Here is a 16,396-nt window from a genome sequence, read left to right on the forward strand (position 1 = left end):
CAAGTGCGAAAAAAACAAAGCGTAGCCCACGTGATAGACTGCAAGCACTCACGACGGCTCATTTTCTCACGAAGTCAGTTTTTTCTTCGTTAGCACGAAACCTGGACCTCACTTAGCGATACAACGGACGGCGTTATGGTCTTATCTTTTAAACAATGGCCTCGTTTCGCGCATTTAGCACTGCCGCAACAACTTGTTACGGGAGTGAAAAAAATTAATAAATAAATAGAAAGAGAGAGCAACACGGGGAAGAAAACGCTCTCAGAGCTACGATGGGAATTGTGACCGGCCTGATCAGTCCTGAAAAGGAAATACGGAAAACAACACGAAGAGAGGATAACTCTATGAAATGGGCTAGAAACACGAACAAAAAAAAAGAACTTAACACGTAATAATTCCGCGAAAGCAGTGCTTCATAGACAGAGAGAGGATGAGTAAAGCATTATTTAGGAACTAAAACACAGCGCCGAGAAACGTACGCGTGTTGATAGAATGACGGAGGCCGTCGTTATGGGGATATCTGGGAACGCTGCGAAAGCTCGTTATTTTCTATTAGCTCCTGGCGTGAAGATGCCGCTTTTCCGCAGTTACGGGACCTCCGCGGAGTCCTTCGCAAATGACCACCGCCCCGAGTCTTCGCGCCAGGAAAAGCTCCAGCAGCCAAGGGGCCGTGCGTGAGCTCACGGAGCAAACAAAAGCAAGCCGAATAACACTCTGGAGGCAGAGGGGAAGGCGTTGAGCGATTAGGCGTCAAACAACGACCTCTTCGCGCAAACGATTGCGCCAAAGGGATAAGCGCACGCGCCGCGAACGGGCACGTACTACACTTGTCGGCGTGAGGTGTGCTGGCTCGTCCATTATGCAAGAAACTCCTCCAATGGGGGCGAGCTTGAATAGACGCCGGGCTGTTATTGCTTGCACATGGCGTGGCGGCGCCTTGCTCGCGGCAGATGCACGGAAAAGTTTTTGGACGCCTTCGCGTAGGGAATGAAGGCTGCGTGCAGTTGACGGGCACATTAATATGTTGATCCTAATGAAGGTGTTCTCGTTTTCTTTCAGGTTTCGATTAGCGGGCGTGTCTAGGGCGAAAAAAAAAAAGTAAATTAAGGAAACGCAGGGAGGCCACCCAAATGCACGTCCGGTTTGCTGCTGTGTGCAAGAAAAACGAGGTTAAAGAAACAATTTTGTGACAACAAATATGTTCTAACAAATGCAAAAAAATATATATTGAGATGAAAGCGTCCGCAAGCACCCGCGAGAAGAGTCTTCAGGAATTAACATTGTACAATATAAAAAAAAAGGTAAACGGGGAAAAAGACCTCCCGAACAGTAAGTAGTTCGATCGAGTTCAGTTTATTAATAATGCAAGCCACTTTATTCAGTGGATCAACGATTAATTTACGAACTACTCTAACTCTCATATAAAAGTGAAGTGTAAGCAATCAATATACGAGAAGGAAAGTTCAATTGATGGATCATGTTGAGCTATCTAATTAGAAAAATCGCTGACAGATATAACAAGGTAGCGTTTAACTGCAGCACAGTGGGAACAACTGCAAGCTATACATAATAAAAGTCGGATGTAAAAGGACGCAAACGAATTTTGGTTAAATAAAACTATATCCGTTTTGCTTTGAGGGGGATCGCAATGAATAATGATGGTCTCGCGTCGCTAGCAGAGCGTATACTGGGCACGATACCAATGCTTCAGTTACATTAACACGTGCGTGAGATGTAAAGCATTTCGCGATGCAATCATTGATAGGAAACGAATAATGACCTTTCCTTGCGTCTGCTGTGGACACGGTGGCTAACTTATGTAGGATTAAAGCACAAAACTGCAAAGTCCAAAAGAACCCATGACGAACGCTAATGCCTGAATATACTGTCTGTTCCTGTAGCTTAGCGGCTACAAACCCACAAAAATATCAAAACAACAAGACCAAACATTCGCCGTTTATTAATATTCGCCGGAATAAAAGCTAGTGTAGATACAAATACATTTCACTTCAGGGAGGCGTACATTGATATACGTCAATGAAGGTTGGCCTCAGGCAGGTTCCTCGTGATCATGTATAGTGATGTGTTAGTACAGAGGAACGCTTGGGGATGCTAGGCAAATGTAATTCACAGGAAGCTTACTCAGCCACCGGCATCCAATTAAAGTATAACTCTTGAGCCCACACCGGCGGCCTCATGGATAGAAATCTTGCATGGAAGCGATGAGGGTGGCCAGCGTAATTTTTCCCTACTTCCCTGCCATATATACGTACTGTACTGCTGACGCACCTTAACAAAATTAGTCTCTCTTCTTTTCATTCATATGCCCATTCTAAACATGTGGAACCTGTATTGAGAAACAAAAAAAGTGTGATCAGCATTCCGTCTCAGTGAGGACTTTACAGAACGTCAAAGAAACACACAGGGAAACATCATTTTAAAACACCTTGCCCCACGAGTACGTAAGGCCGCAGCATTACCTAAAATTTATTATCGACTGACAAAACACCGCTGAATAGCACCGCTGCATTCCACGGTCCACATTTCAGTTCACTGCGTTATCCACTACATAAAGAACCAAATGACACGTTGAATGCCCACACTCTCGCACGAAAGCATCTGTCAGCACACAGGTTGTTGAAGGGTAATTATTTCCAATGTACACACAAAAAGCTCAAACCAGCACAAGCTTCCGCACTTAGCGCGGGTCTTATTCTTCTACGTAGCGACCGCGACACATCACAATGGCAGTGCACCTAAGGAGACAAATCGAGCTGGAACAGCGCCTAATGCACAAGTCTGTCGTTACGCGGTGAGCAACGTTTGCCCAACCCCCGGCACAAAGCAAATATGATCGGTCAAAGTGCCCGGCTTCGCAGGACGCGCGTGGGAACACGTGATTTCGGCGCAAATAGAAGCAATTGTTGCGTCCACGCTGCAGAAAGCTGGAAGACCTAGGATGGCTGCGCTTCTCGCTGCTTTACTCGAGTGCTATGTACTACAATGCGCACTTCGATCGAAGGCAGCAAAGAAAAGACGAAGTGTCGAACCGAGAATAGGGCGTGAGCATCTTCGGCCGGAATCGCACAAAAGCCACGCGCGTGTTCTATTGCCGGAGAAGAAAAAGCTCACGGAGGTCAGTACATGGATTTGTTTACGATCAATTCCGTTCCTTCGACGTATATCTCATGGCTTTCTCCTTATTTCTCCAGAGTTGTTTTGCCACCCTCTCTGTTTTATGTACGGGAGACGCTGACTGCAGTATATATATATATAAAAAAAAACGTAAGCAACAAAGAAAAAATGTGCCGACTAGAGGCACACTACCGAGTTCTTGCGGCTCCATCGAACGTGCTAGCGACAGCGAGCGGCCTCTTCGGCAAGCCACTGTACATCGGAAACGCTGCATTGTTTAGTGGCTTTGCTTGTATATTCGGCGCATGTATTCCGGCATTGCTTCAGCGAGTGCATAGAGCTTTCCCCACACTATATCGACTTTGTAGTTGCTGTATTCTTGTCTTCTGTAAATATATGAGGCAAGTAGCTAAATGAAATTAGCTGCCCAGGGGAGCAGGTGCTACTGAGAAGATGCCATATTGACACGTAGTCGGCTTGTTATAACTTCGAGACGGTTTTAAAACCACTTTGTAAGTAGTGCACGTCTTTCCAAGATTCGCAATGAGAATCATTTTGCAACTTTGACATCATTTTTGTGCAGCGGTAACATTCATTGAAATGGAGCGAAGGGGCGAAGAGGTCTAATACTTTTATGTGTGTGATGCCACACTAGATAGAACGTCATCATGGTGCACCTCTCAAAATATCTACACCTGTACAAGCATCAATTTCTTTAAAAGACAGCCGCACTGATGCTTGTGGCATTCATCCGCGTGGTGAACGTGCCGTGAATAATAAGCAGCTATTTCTCGCATGTCTCTTCTCTTCTCCGAACGTTACAGTAATGTATAGGAAGCAGAAAGCCAGAAATTTCAGAACGGGTAATACTTACTAGTTTGATATCCGATGTTTTATATTCTGAGGTACCAGCTGCGTCGTCGAACAAAATCCAATACAAGAAACTCTTTTGTTTTTCTTAGTTATATCGGTTTTATGAATCTGGTGTTTTTATTTTTTTGTGCAAGAAAGAGCGGCAACATGCTGCGTGAACCGCAATAAAGATTTACAAGATGAGATAAAAAAACAACAACATGTGAATCTATATTTCCGCTTTGAGCTTCGAAGGCAGCGTAAGAAGTTCAACGTCAAAGTGGAAATCTATTGCACTATTATGCACGCATTTCTTTTTAGTATGTATTTTCCAAAAATTATAAGTCGTTTCTTGTTCGCAACACCCTCGCACAAAGTGCGCGCTTCCAGTTTGCGGTAATTATTTGCAAAATGAAACGCAAAAACCGTCACTGTCCTGATGTAAATATATGTATAGACACTTTTTACGGTCAATTTATGTGTGCCTAGCGATCTATGCAGTATCTGCGTTTGAAACCAACGAGGCCACCATGACACTTCGGGGGCACCGGCGAGATTTATGACACAACTCTGAACTAAGCAATTCGCAGCGTCAGGTTTTACAAGATGGAGGCTGAGAATTTAAATATAGGATGTTCTTGTGTGTGCGTGTGCGCGCGTGCGCGCGCGCGCGCGTGTGTGTGTGTGTGTGTGTGTTTGTGTGTGCTTTTAATGCTTTTAACTTTACCATTCATTTGATTCTGACGGCTTCAAAGGAGACACTTAATTTCTCCTTATATTTTGACATGCGCCACATTCTCGAACGCTAGCTACGATGTCCGTGTCTTGCTGTGCATATGAATTTCTTTCATTTTTTTTAGAGATAACAAGCCTGAAGTTTGACACCTTTTGTATATTTTTCTTCTTTTTTATGACGAAACGATCCTCTTGCATTCCAAAAAGTATTTTGTGCACTGGTAGAGTATTTTTCTTATCAAGAGTTGCAGCAAATCATTTAGACAAGGATAGAAAAAAGTACCGGAGATAGACTCTCGGAACTACGCTACTGGAATCCTCTGGCGCCTGTCAATTCTTTAATTATACTTTGGAATTGTGCATGGGTCGCATTGCGAACGAATGAAGCACGTTATCTCCGGTGGGTCTAGCAGTCAGCCTTTGGGACTCACTGAGCATCCTATCTCACTCTTTGCCCCTGCGTAAAACTGCTGCTTTTCCGCGCCCGACGTTAATACGCCCGAAGGCCTTCGGTAGCAGCGACGGCTGTCATCGCTCTGGCAGACCCGATAATTTCCAGTGCGAGGACTTGAAAAAAAACGAGGCTTCGATTTTGCCGCACGTCTAGGAATGAAAGGTGCGTCTAATTCTGAAGGGACGCAGTGCTAAACTAGATTATACATGGTTTCTTTGCGAGTTTTGGGTACATATGCAGTCGCTCCACATTATTAATGGCTGGAGCTTCCACGCTCACGGCTTTTTTTTAATTCTTTCGTCTCTAGTACAGTTCTCCAAGAGTTCGGTCTTTCAATTTTTGTCCACTGCTGTTCAGTGTAGGAAAATATCTGGAGTTAATTGTCAGCTTCAATACAACTAAGCTTTTATAAGGGTGTGTCACTGAATGTTTTCTTTTTTTTATGAGAAACAATTCATTCGTCCACATGACTTTGCATTTGAAGTTGCACTGTACAAATTCCTCGAATAAACCGTTTCTTTTTCGAAAAATAAACATAAAACAAATAAAGTACGGAGGCAGTAGTTCTATGAAAGCAACGTTGTGCACTGCGTAAAAAGAGGTGTGACTACATCTACATTTCGGAATAAATCAACACAGCAATTGGTAAATGCTCGTAACGACAGTCAGAATACGTGAAACACACAAATTAGTTATATTTGGGCGTACGAGCCAATGAACCGGGCGCTTTGTGTCCAAACAAATGAAGTGATCACTTGGAAAGATAACCAAAGATCGATGCACCCTGGAGTCATTATGCATCCGCAGGATACATCGGAGAATCATAAGTTGGGTTGTTTTAGTTCAACATCACGAGGTCGCTGAAATTCTGGAGAAGAGTTGTTATCAAACAGTACTCATTTAAATTTCCAAATTGCCGCGCCGACCCAAGAGCTAGTGTTTCCGTCCAGCTTATGTTACGTTCTGAAGAAAGCAATGACGCTGTCAACTATTGTCAACTGCTTATGAAACTAGTGACTTTTAAGTGTGAAGAGAACAACGTTAGAACTATCTTTTATTTAATTATCCTAAGCTATATTAAGTGGCGCAGACACCTGCTGCATTGCTATGTAAAAAAAAAAAAAACAGACAACAAAAAAAGCTCATAATGAAAGCACTCCGAGCTCTGTTGGAGACCATGGTTCACTATAGAGTAGACCACCTAAAATACAGGACTAAAGAGCAGAAAAGAAGGACGAACCACATCTTGGAAAGACTAAGACAAAAGGCGGGCACTAAAATAAGAAGAAAGGAACAATAAAGGCAGCGCCCTTTACACGTACAGTGCACGTCGTTTTCTTCAACGTCTACGGAAATGGCCCTCATAACGCCAATGAGGAGTGTTTATCGCGCGGCCATAGTTCTTAAGTAATGGACCACGGCACACATGACTCGCTCTTGCGCAGTGAGCAAGGAAGCACGCCAGTTAAATTTTGGTCCAGACACCATTCCCTGCACAACGTCGGCCAGAGGGGACGACGGGCTTGCAAGAGAGCAGGAAGTGGAGAGTCAGGAAGAGGAGAGTATGGGGGGAAGTGGTGGGGTGGGTCGCTTCTGCACGCACACTTTACCCTGGTTCAACTGCGCCCTTCTGGGTCGGATAACGGGTCGAGTGCTTTTATCGCAAAAATTGCGGCGCCTTCTCATTGTTTCTGAGCACCCGGGGAACAAAAGCCGGTAGATAGGTCACGTGCTCGCATGACCGCGCCGCATTATTCTTAGACAAGCGCATACTGTAGGTCAGAGCCTACCTCTATAAGCATGCCCATATTAGGGTGCGCATAAAGGTAATTATCAGTCCACATATTATCGGCGCTGTGTTAAGAGACGCAGATAGAGCAGTATTACACATCGGGTATAAAAGGCGAATTCATTAAAGTCTAGTCCGGATCGTGATAAAGAAATGTAGTTGAAGTGTTCTTGGGATTCGTATACGTTGCTCTGAGGTACCACCTGTTAAGCTGTATTAACCCAGCTAAGAATATGACAGTTTCAGTCCGCGGACGAGCGTGAGGTTGATCAGGAGCACCAAATCGCAACGCAAGCAGCTAGTCTACGTCGCTGCTTCGCACGGCGTGATTGGCTGTCCATGAGACACGTCACGTTATTTCACAGACGCAATGAGCCATTCGGTTCGTCGAGTGAATCCAGCTTTAGCTGTAATTTGGAGTAACGCGGTGGTCGGCCGATAAAAACGAAACGCACGCAATAGTGGCGCATAATTGGTGGACTGGTGCAATTAGGAAATTTGCGGATAATTGACGGCACTGAAAATTAAGCAGTCTGTTTGTGGCTTCGTTGTCGAAGACAAACATCACCTTTTTTTTTTCTTTTTTTTTGTTTGAGAATGCCCGCATCAAGACACAAAAATACTCCAACCAAAATCACCTTTAAGGAGTGTAGACCACTCCTTTTAAAGAAATTATTGTGCCCGTGGCAACCAGAGGCTAACGAAACAAAATAATATCGAGAAGATTAGCATTCCTTGGCGTTATTAACTCGCGTAAAAATGTTTATCAGGCCGTTCTTTATATGTTGTATCCCTGTGTATGACGTGCTAATAATGTGGCTTGCACGTTTGGTTTCAGTGTTTCTTTCTAATGTCACTCTGTTATTCTCGCATTCTTGCTCTAAGGAATTCTTTGTAATGTCAAGGTGTTGTTTTGACTGCTATTTAATAACGTTGCGGTGTGTGAAATCTCTGTCCTTTTGCTCGCCCTCCTAAAAACTATGCGCGAAAGTACACGAAACTGTATGTGTCACGGTAACATGTTCAAGATCCAAGGAATAGTAGGCGCCGTATTGTACGCGAACGTCTCCTTCTTAACGTCAATAATAATAAAATAAAAGCAATGATCGATCATCACAGAGCCAAAGTAGTTGGACGGCTCTGTGTAGTATTGTTAAATATATTGTCGTAATGACGATGCTGATTGACAAATGCTTCCAGGCATAGTATACGACAGACTACGCTTGGCAGAAACCTTAGCCGAGAGGGCAAGTACTGCGCAGGGAAATAATGCCACGAAAACCACCCGTGCATACGTATACAAGGTATGAGTTTCACACTGTGCAAATAAAGCATACGTAGCTTCCAGATTGTGGTGCTGAGAAACTCAGTAATAAACAAATACGTACACGACGTTAACATATCGTTGAAGTTCTCAGAGTAGAATTGAAATTTTTGCCCTGCTGTCCATAATTAAGGGAGAGGGGGTGGGGGGTGCATTGCTGTTTCACATTGACTAAAAAGACTTGTTTGTACAAGACAACGTTACGAATGTATTCTGTATGCCTCACCTACAAACTGTGAAACTTTGCTTTCTTTCAACACAGAGAGGTTGGAGACCGGCGACCTATTGTCATTGCTTGTGTAGCGAAGGTTTCAGTGTTAGCTATAGTTCTGCTTTCGGATACTTTAAGATAACCACAACGCAACTGCTAAATAACTTTCCCAGCCGTAAGCTTCTGTGGCACCTTAACAATTCCAGTGCCCAAAACAAACGGATGCAAGGGCACCTATATTGTAGCCACTTCACGGCTCAATAATGCATGCACTGAAAGAAAAATTCGGGCTGCGTGCGGTGCACTGAAGGATTAAGCTGATGTTTTATACGACGGCAGATAGGAGATTGTAGCTTTCCTTTTCTGCGCTCCGCTTCTTGAATGCCCCATCGAGCAACACTCAAACCATATAATTTTCAAGTGCAGAAGTGGGTTAGATGCACTCCATTCTTTATTTATTTATTGCAGTCGCGCAGTTCGTATTCCACGAAGAAGAAAGCCCTAAGCAAAGAAATCGTGGAATGTGTCCCGATGGAAAACGGAGTGCTCATTCTATAATCAGTTTTTTCCCCAACTTCTTTTTTTCTGGTCAAAAGTAAACTATCGGCAAAATGCACGCAGAGGACCTAAACGTGACAAGCTGGAACATAGGCGGATTAAGTTTTGAGTTAGCGATAACGCCTACTAGCCGGGTTAAGATTACGTTCAAACTATTTACTTGTGCGAGGTTCTCATTTTTTTTCACTCGCGACTCTTTGTCACCAAATATTCTCACATATTCTATATTCCCCTTCGTTTATCAGAGAAAATCCGTCAGTCTGTCTCCGAATATTGTCTTCTAAGTTTGTTTTATTTATTCATTATAAAGATGTCTTAGCAGTTGCTGTTTGCCAAGTGCCGAGATGCGAAATTACAACAAAGGCTGAATACGTTCGAATTTAATCAGCCTATAGATACAATTCTTATTCTACAATCTTATTCAGAACAGAATAAAGAATAGTTTGCGAGTATCATATAAGGGCATTAAGGTAAATGCGTCCCGAATGGGCCGTTTGATATTAATATGTTGATATACATAGCTCAATTTTAATTAGCGCGCGCAATACTCGGCTGTTAGTACAGCCACGCCTTTATTTCGATGATATAGAATGTAAGTGCGGCTCTCACCGGCTTCAAGTTGTCATTTCGTCTGCTTTCATTTGCATTTTCTTTCTTTTTTATACATTCGAATGAAAACAACACTTAATGTTCAACTACGCTTTGCTTGGATTTATTGTTTGTTGTCATAGTGTGTTTATAACTAATAAAGTATCGAGCCACCCTTTAACTGTTATCCTTCTCGATCACTGGTTGAAAAATATTTCAAAGCGATTCACCAAAACGGGAACGTAAAGACAATTCACAGACAAATATTATGATGGTGGTATTGGCCGCCTTAAAAATGTCGACAAGCCTATGCAAGGCTAGTCCCTCTCGTAGCTTGCACCAGACTCCGCCTCCTGTTTATTTGCTGTTGCGCCACGCTTTAATTATTGTGTAGGAAAGTATAATAACCGAGAGCATACGTCACTCAATATTAATACCTTTAGGCGACAATTTGCCGCTGAATTTCTGCCTACTGCCTCTTCGAATTTATTTTTTTTTTCGTTCGTTCCTTTTCCTTGACGCCAATGCAGGGATTCTGCGCGCCGGCGTTTTGATTGCCTTCTCCGAACAGTGATTGGGAGCATAAGCTTTGCTGTTTGGGAGTGCACTCGGAAGATGGCGCGAGTGACGAGCGCATCTTCCGAGTATGGAAGATGCGCTCGCATCTGGACGCATAACGCTTTTTCCAGCGAGCACTACTATGGGTCGAACTGGTTTCCAGCCACCAATAAAACAAACTTTTGATGTTTATATGTTATTTATCTACAGGACAAACCTGTTTGCCGGTATTTTCAGTTTTCTTTTATCACACATATTGATCTTTTCCCCACCTAAACGTTCGTCGGAGTGACAATGAAAGATACCGTTAGGCGAACCAATTGCCGGTTCAAATCGCCAGGCTAAACCCACCTGCGGCTATAACACAACACAACACCACAACCATCACCACTACTATTGACGTCTTAATTCGAAGAACATTTTCTTTTCACTCTTGTACTAGATGTAAGCACGCAAGTATGCGCAAGAAACAGTTTTGAAATGAGCTAAGCAAAACAACAAAATTCATCGTACTTTATTGCCTTTTTGCCGCACCGCTTTCACTGATTTGCTTTTTAACTTTTTTTTTGGCCCTTCTCAGATAGTTACAACAATAAATAAGTGCGCATGTGCGAACGAAATAGCACAAAACAAGGAACATTGCTGCGCGGAGATTATTTACAGATTGGTGCAAGTATACAATAGAACGAGTGACCTACATAAAATGAAAACAGAAAAGAACATACCTTGTTTTCTAATAATCTTACTTATTGCCTGTCTACTCCTCTTAATACCGCAACCGGTCTGCCCAGTCTGCAAGTATATGGACGTCTAGAAATGTGAAGCGATGTAGAAATTTGATTTCATAAGCAACTCAAGTCCACCTGTATACGAAATCATGTGAACGGGAAATGTTCTTGCCGTGATCAATAACTTTCACGAATCGAGTTGCGCACACGAAATATTTCAAATACGACAGCTGTGTATTTTGAATTTTAAATAAACTTTTTGCTTGTCTTGTTTATAACTGGAGAGTATGGGCCTGCAGAGTCCCACATGGGTGGTTGTATATCAGGCATGCCATAGCACTCACTTTATATATACGGCAAGGGCAGCATCATAGAGTATCCGCACTGTATGAAAAAAAAATGTATATATATTCCTGACTTTCTGTGCTGTGACCTTAATGGCTCCACTGTTGTTTTGTTTTTAAACGCATGCTCATAGCCGGAACTGAGACGAAACAAGCAAGCTACTAAATAACTGGCAAGAGGATATCGCAACAAGCCTAACTTGCCCCAGACATGGTGTCTCAGTGAAGCATAGCTGAGAGCAAGTGTATTATAGTTTGCTCAACACTAAAATAAATAAAAAAACGACAGTTTAAATAGCACGTTTCCCAGCACTTGGAGGCCCACGAGCTCAACTTTGAAGTCGCGCCGCAGCTTTCACGCTTAAACCTAGAGTTATGGCGAGTGGAATGGATGCGACGCAGCGATGTCTCCGCGCGACGGAGCCAAAGAACGAGCGAACGCAGCAAAATATGCGCACGCGCTCGAATCTTCCACGCGCCGCACGCCGAGGCCCGAAAAACGAGGAAGCCAGTTCGCTACGCGCTTTCGCGCCGGCCGAACGTCCACGCAGAAATAAATAAAGATCAAGGACGAAAGAAAAAAAAAAAACGCCTGCAGCGTCCTGGCGGCCACGATAAGAAAGAGAAAGAAAGCTCGTCGTCGCTCGTGTCGTCCTTCGTGTAACTGACAATTTACGGCCCTTGGAAAGAAAGCAAAAGAGTTAGACTCGACGTGAAGATGGGCGGTTGAGGGGACTGCTGGGTTGGTAGGGGTAGCGGCAGGAAGGGAGGGGTAGGTCGCGTGGTTGGGGTATCGCCAACAAGAAAATATCGCAGCCAGGAAGTAGCGAAATGCGAGGATATCTATAACACTATTTTCTCTTCCCTGCGCAGTCCCAGTTCGCGCTCTAAATGTATATGCACGCAAGCTCCTGTTCCCATTTTGTTTTGTTTTCTACGGTTTTGTTTCGTCGAGCCTTCCGACCGCGGCACGGTGATATTTATAAGGCTACCTGGCCGAGTGGAGCTCTTTCTTTTGTTTGTTCTTGGTTCGTGGAAAAACAAAACAGAGACATCTGTAACGTGATAAACGTGGTAACGCGATAAAGTGTGGCTTCTGCGACGGCGATATATACGTACGTGGCGAAAAAAGAACAAATAAGGAAGAGCTGATAGAACCGCGCACCGGCTACGGGTTTAGGAAGTGGACTGTTCTTCGTGCGCGCAATGTCATTATGCCTGCGGAGTGACTATCTATCTATATATATATATATATATATATATATATATATATATATATATCTATACATATATATAGTTATATATATATTTAAGATGACCCTGAAGCGAGCTTTGCGCTGAGTGCGGTGCCCGGAACTGCATAATTAGCACACGTGGCGCTGAAAATCGATCGCAAATTATGTTTCGATTAGAAACACACGCTTGCATTTTGTATGCAGCGTTTTGCATCAGGAAACTTAATACCTGAAAGAGCTGTCTGACCTGAATAGTAAACAAAACCGTTGTAAGCAAACAAACCAAATGAGCGATAGTCGATAAAATGTGGTGAACTAGAGAGGGTAACAAATCAGACGGAGCGCCCTGGCATACACAGAAACGAGCAGGCTCCTTGTTGTACTTCATTTAGAGGCACACTGAAAAAAAAAATGGAGCAATATAAAAACTGAATCTCTGACCTTTTATCCACTTGCGTGGGCTCCAAAGGTGCGGTGTGCCATGAACGCTAAATTATAATCCAGTCATCTCTTCATTCCGAAGATATTTGAATTATTTGGTTTCTTTTAAGTTCGAAGGTTGATTTCATTATTTTGGTTACGTCGAGGCCAAGATTACAACAGTCTTGCATGTATTGTTTTGATGACTGTACCGTGCTTGGTATAGTACGGCCACTTCGCGACTCAGAAACCTTCATTCTAAAGCGAGCAATACGAAAATAAGCACAAGGGAACATGGAAAATATCTCGTGCGCTTCCTGTGTCGGACCTTGGTTTGAAAAACTCGGCATGTTTGCTGGGAACGCTAAAGCAAATGTGTGTATAACGCGGCTCCTTTTTCAGGATTTAAACTGCGATGCCTCGGTTGGATACCTGCAGAGCAATTGTGAGACTCGGCTTAGGTACGTTCTTATATCTTTCTCCGTGCGTGTGAGTGTGTGCTGGAGGGGGGAGAGCGGGGGGGGGGGGGGGGGGGGGGCGGCTGCAAAGTTCAACAGCGCAAGAGAATTGCCCAAGCCACATTCAAAGAATGGAGGAACGCGGGATTCGGCATACCCGCCCACGCACACCACCGGCTCCTCCTGCACGCAAGTGGACCTCATCTTTTTGATTCTTGGGAGCCGACTGCTTCTTTGAACGTCAGTATGTGGGTCCTCTGCACAAACCTTAGAGTTTCAGCCTTCCTCGCACTTGATGTCACGGCCTCGAAGCAGCAAAATCGCCAAACGGCGCTACAAATGCGGCCTCCTAAAATCCCCTTGCCCGGAGCAGCCGAATAAATCGGGCCGTTTGCGCACACCCGCACACCCACGCGCCCTCTGCTGCCCATAGCTCGTGCGACGCAGTATACGCAAGCGGCGCAAGGCCCCCTGCTGCCTGAATAAACAAATCGGCACGCAAGACCACAATGGCTCTCTGCTTCATTGGTTCAGGTCACCTCCCAAAAGTCGATTCTCAAATCGATGCTGATTCGTGCTGGAAGCCAAGAGCGCGGAAAGAGTGTCCCGGCTACGGGGGCCGGCCGCTCCGGAATTTCTGGACTGGGATAGGCGCGAGCGCACGCTACGGCACACACTGCCGTAAACGTGCACACACAAACACCAGAAGGGGAGGAAATGATCTTTCCCCAAAAGCGGTCAGACAAGGATGAAAACTGGCTCTCAAGAGAGGATGCGTTCCACAAGATTGAGTATGGAAAACGAGGCCATCGGATTGTGGGGGCGGCGTAGAATAGAGAGAAGCGTCGTCGTATATTCCTCCGCCGTAGGGAAAAGTCGCCCTGCCGCGGCCTAGTATCCGCAGCGTGTACTTTACTCGTAGTTCTCTTTCTTCCCATTTCTTCACTTCGGCGTCCGACGCTCGCGGGACGCTATATCGAACTCTTCCCTTCTCTATGCCTCTCTGCTAGGGAAGAAAAAGTGTCAAGAGAAAAAGGAGGGTGGGAAAGGGGCGATCGTGAGCTGAGCTCCCAAAAGGGCGGGAGGGATGGGGAATTGTGGCCAGTGTGTTTCAAAACCGGGGAGGTAAGGGACCAAGAAGCAGAAAAGGGGTCAACGCCGACGAATCTCAAACCTAGAAGAAAGGCGCTCCGACGGCCTGCTGGAGAGAGAAAAAAACTCAGGGTGGGCCTCGCTGCACCGCCGTCAATAAACTAGTGCGCGCTGTACTTTTCTCGTCGATAGAGCCCGTGCACGGGCAAGCGAATCGGCGCACTTCTTCCGGAGCTTCTGGCTTCTTCTCGCACAGGGCCCCTGTGCGCGCCGGAGTGGTCTCCCATTCGCGGAGCCAGAAGAGAAGGAGACTCCCTCAAGTGGAGCGGTGGGGAAGAAGGGGAGGGAGTGAAGTGGCACCAAGAAATGGTGCCGGTGCACGGCGATGAACTCCTCGTACACTTTCCTTTCCTCCGGTGCGAAGGAAAGCGTACGCGATGTACCAGAAAAGAAACCGTAAGAAGTGAAGCCATACCAACAGTCAGTGCAAGAGAGCCAGAGAAGCAGAGCGTTGCTCTCCAGAAGTAATGATACAAAAAGAACGAAAGAGAGACAGCGAAATCTCTGCAGCGGAGTGCAGAAGAAAGGCTTTCGAAGCAGCGAGTTGAGGAGAGAATGGTGTGGCAGGAAGAAGCAAGGCCCAACGGAGGTACGAGGTAAGAAGGCAAAGGCGGTGGGGAGGCAGACTGGAGCGGTAGAGAACCTGTGCGCAGCGGCATCGTGCCCCGCACAAATCCGGCGCGGCGCTTCTCCCGATGGCCCTTGAAAATTGTTCCCGGGATTCGGCTCATTTTGTTCGACGACCAATTTGCCGAATTAGAGCCGCAGTTAGGGAGCGCGAGGACGGAGTGGGAGGAAGGAAATAAAGGAGCCGCCCGGGCGGCTGAGCGAAGAGCAGAACCTCCGACAAGAGCAGAACGGCACACTCGCACGGCAACGGCACGGCGCGGAACACACAGTCTCCCAGGAGCGACTCGACAAGCCCAAAAGAGCGCAATGAAGGGAGAAACGGGCTGAGTGCTTTGCCATCGCCGATCCTGAAAATGTGAGCGGCTGAGCCACGGTACTCTGACCTGAGCGCGCAGAGATCGTCAAAGAAAGAAACAAATAGTGGAGTTCCGCGGTGACGCAAGAAGACACACTCGACACGCAGTCTTTACGGAGGGGATTGCTTTCTCACGGACTTGTCCTATTTTTGCCCCTCCTTTTACTCTTATGTCACTACGATCCAATAGCGACGAAAATTAGAACGAGCGCAGCAATGTGCCTTCGCCACTACATGCTCACATTTTCTCCCTTTCAGAGAGCACTCTCCTGTCGGCGGCTTCTATATCGGCTCGTAAATTGACGCATCAACGCAGATCTTGGATGCGAGCGTTTGCTATCATACTCACTTTGCGCACCGGCACCAGTGCTCCGAGGGATAATACTTTATTTACTCTTGCGATTGTTGTGTAATACGCGTATTCAGGCTGTGATAACCTTAATGTATTTATTTGTTTTCTTGCCCTAATTTATAGATTTTTTTCATGCGATGTTAACGAGGGCATATACAAGAGTCTCATATGAGAGAAAAAAAAAAACATGTCGCGCTCAAACCTACAGCCTTGAGTCATTGACTGCGATAAGTCCTTTACTAGAAGTTGGTTTCGCTCGCTTCTCTTGCCCCGCTGCATATTAAAGGGCTTTGATTTAGCTGTGCTATTTGCGAAACACTCTCATTTTCTCATAGCTTCTGTAGAAGCTTCGTCTTTGTCCGGTGTTCCGTGAGTCCCCCTCTTTGGCTAAACCCAAAGGCAATTTCCTCACAACTTCGTAATTTTGCAATTATCAATCCTTTTATCGTTCGTCCCTATCGAACACGAATGTTAGGTCCCTACAACTCTGCGTTAGCTCATTACGACCGCTCATACTT

The sequence above is a fragment of the Dermacentor silvarum genome, chromosome 6 (assembly GCF_013339745.2).
Source record: "Dermacentor silvarum isolate Dsil-2018 chromosome 6, BIME_Dsil_1.4, whole genome shotgun sequence".
NCBI lineage: Eukaryota > Metazoa > Arthropoda > Arachnida > Ixodida > Ixodidae > Dermacentor > Dermacentor silvarum.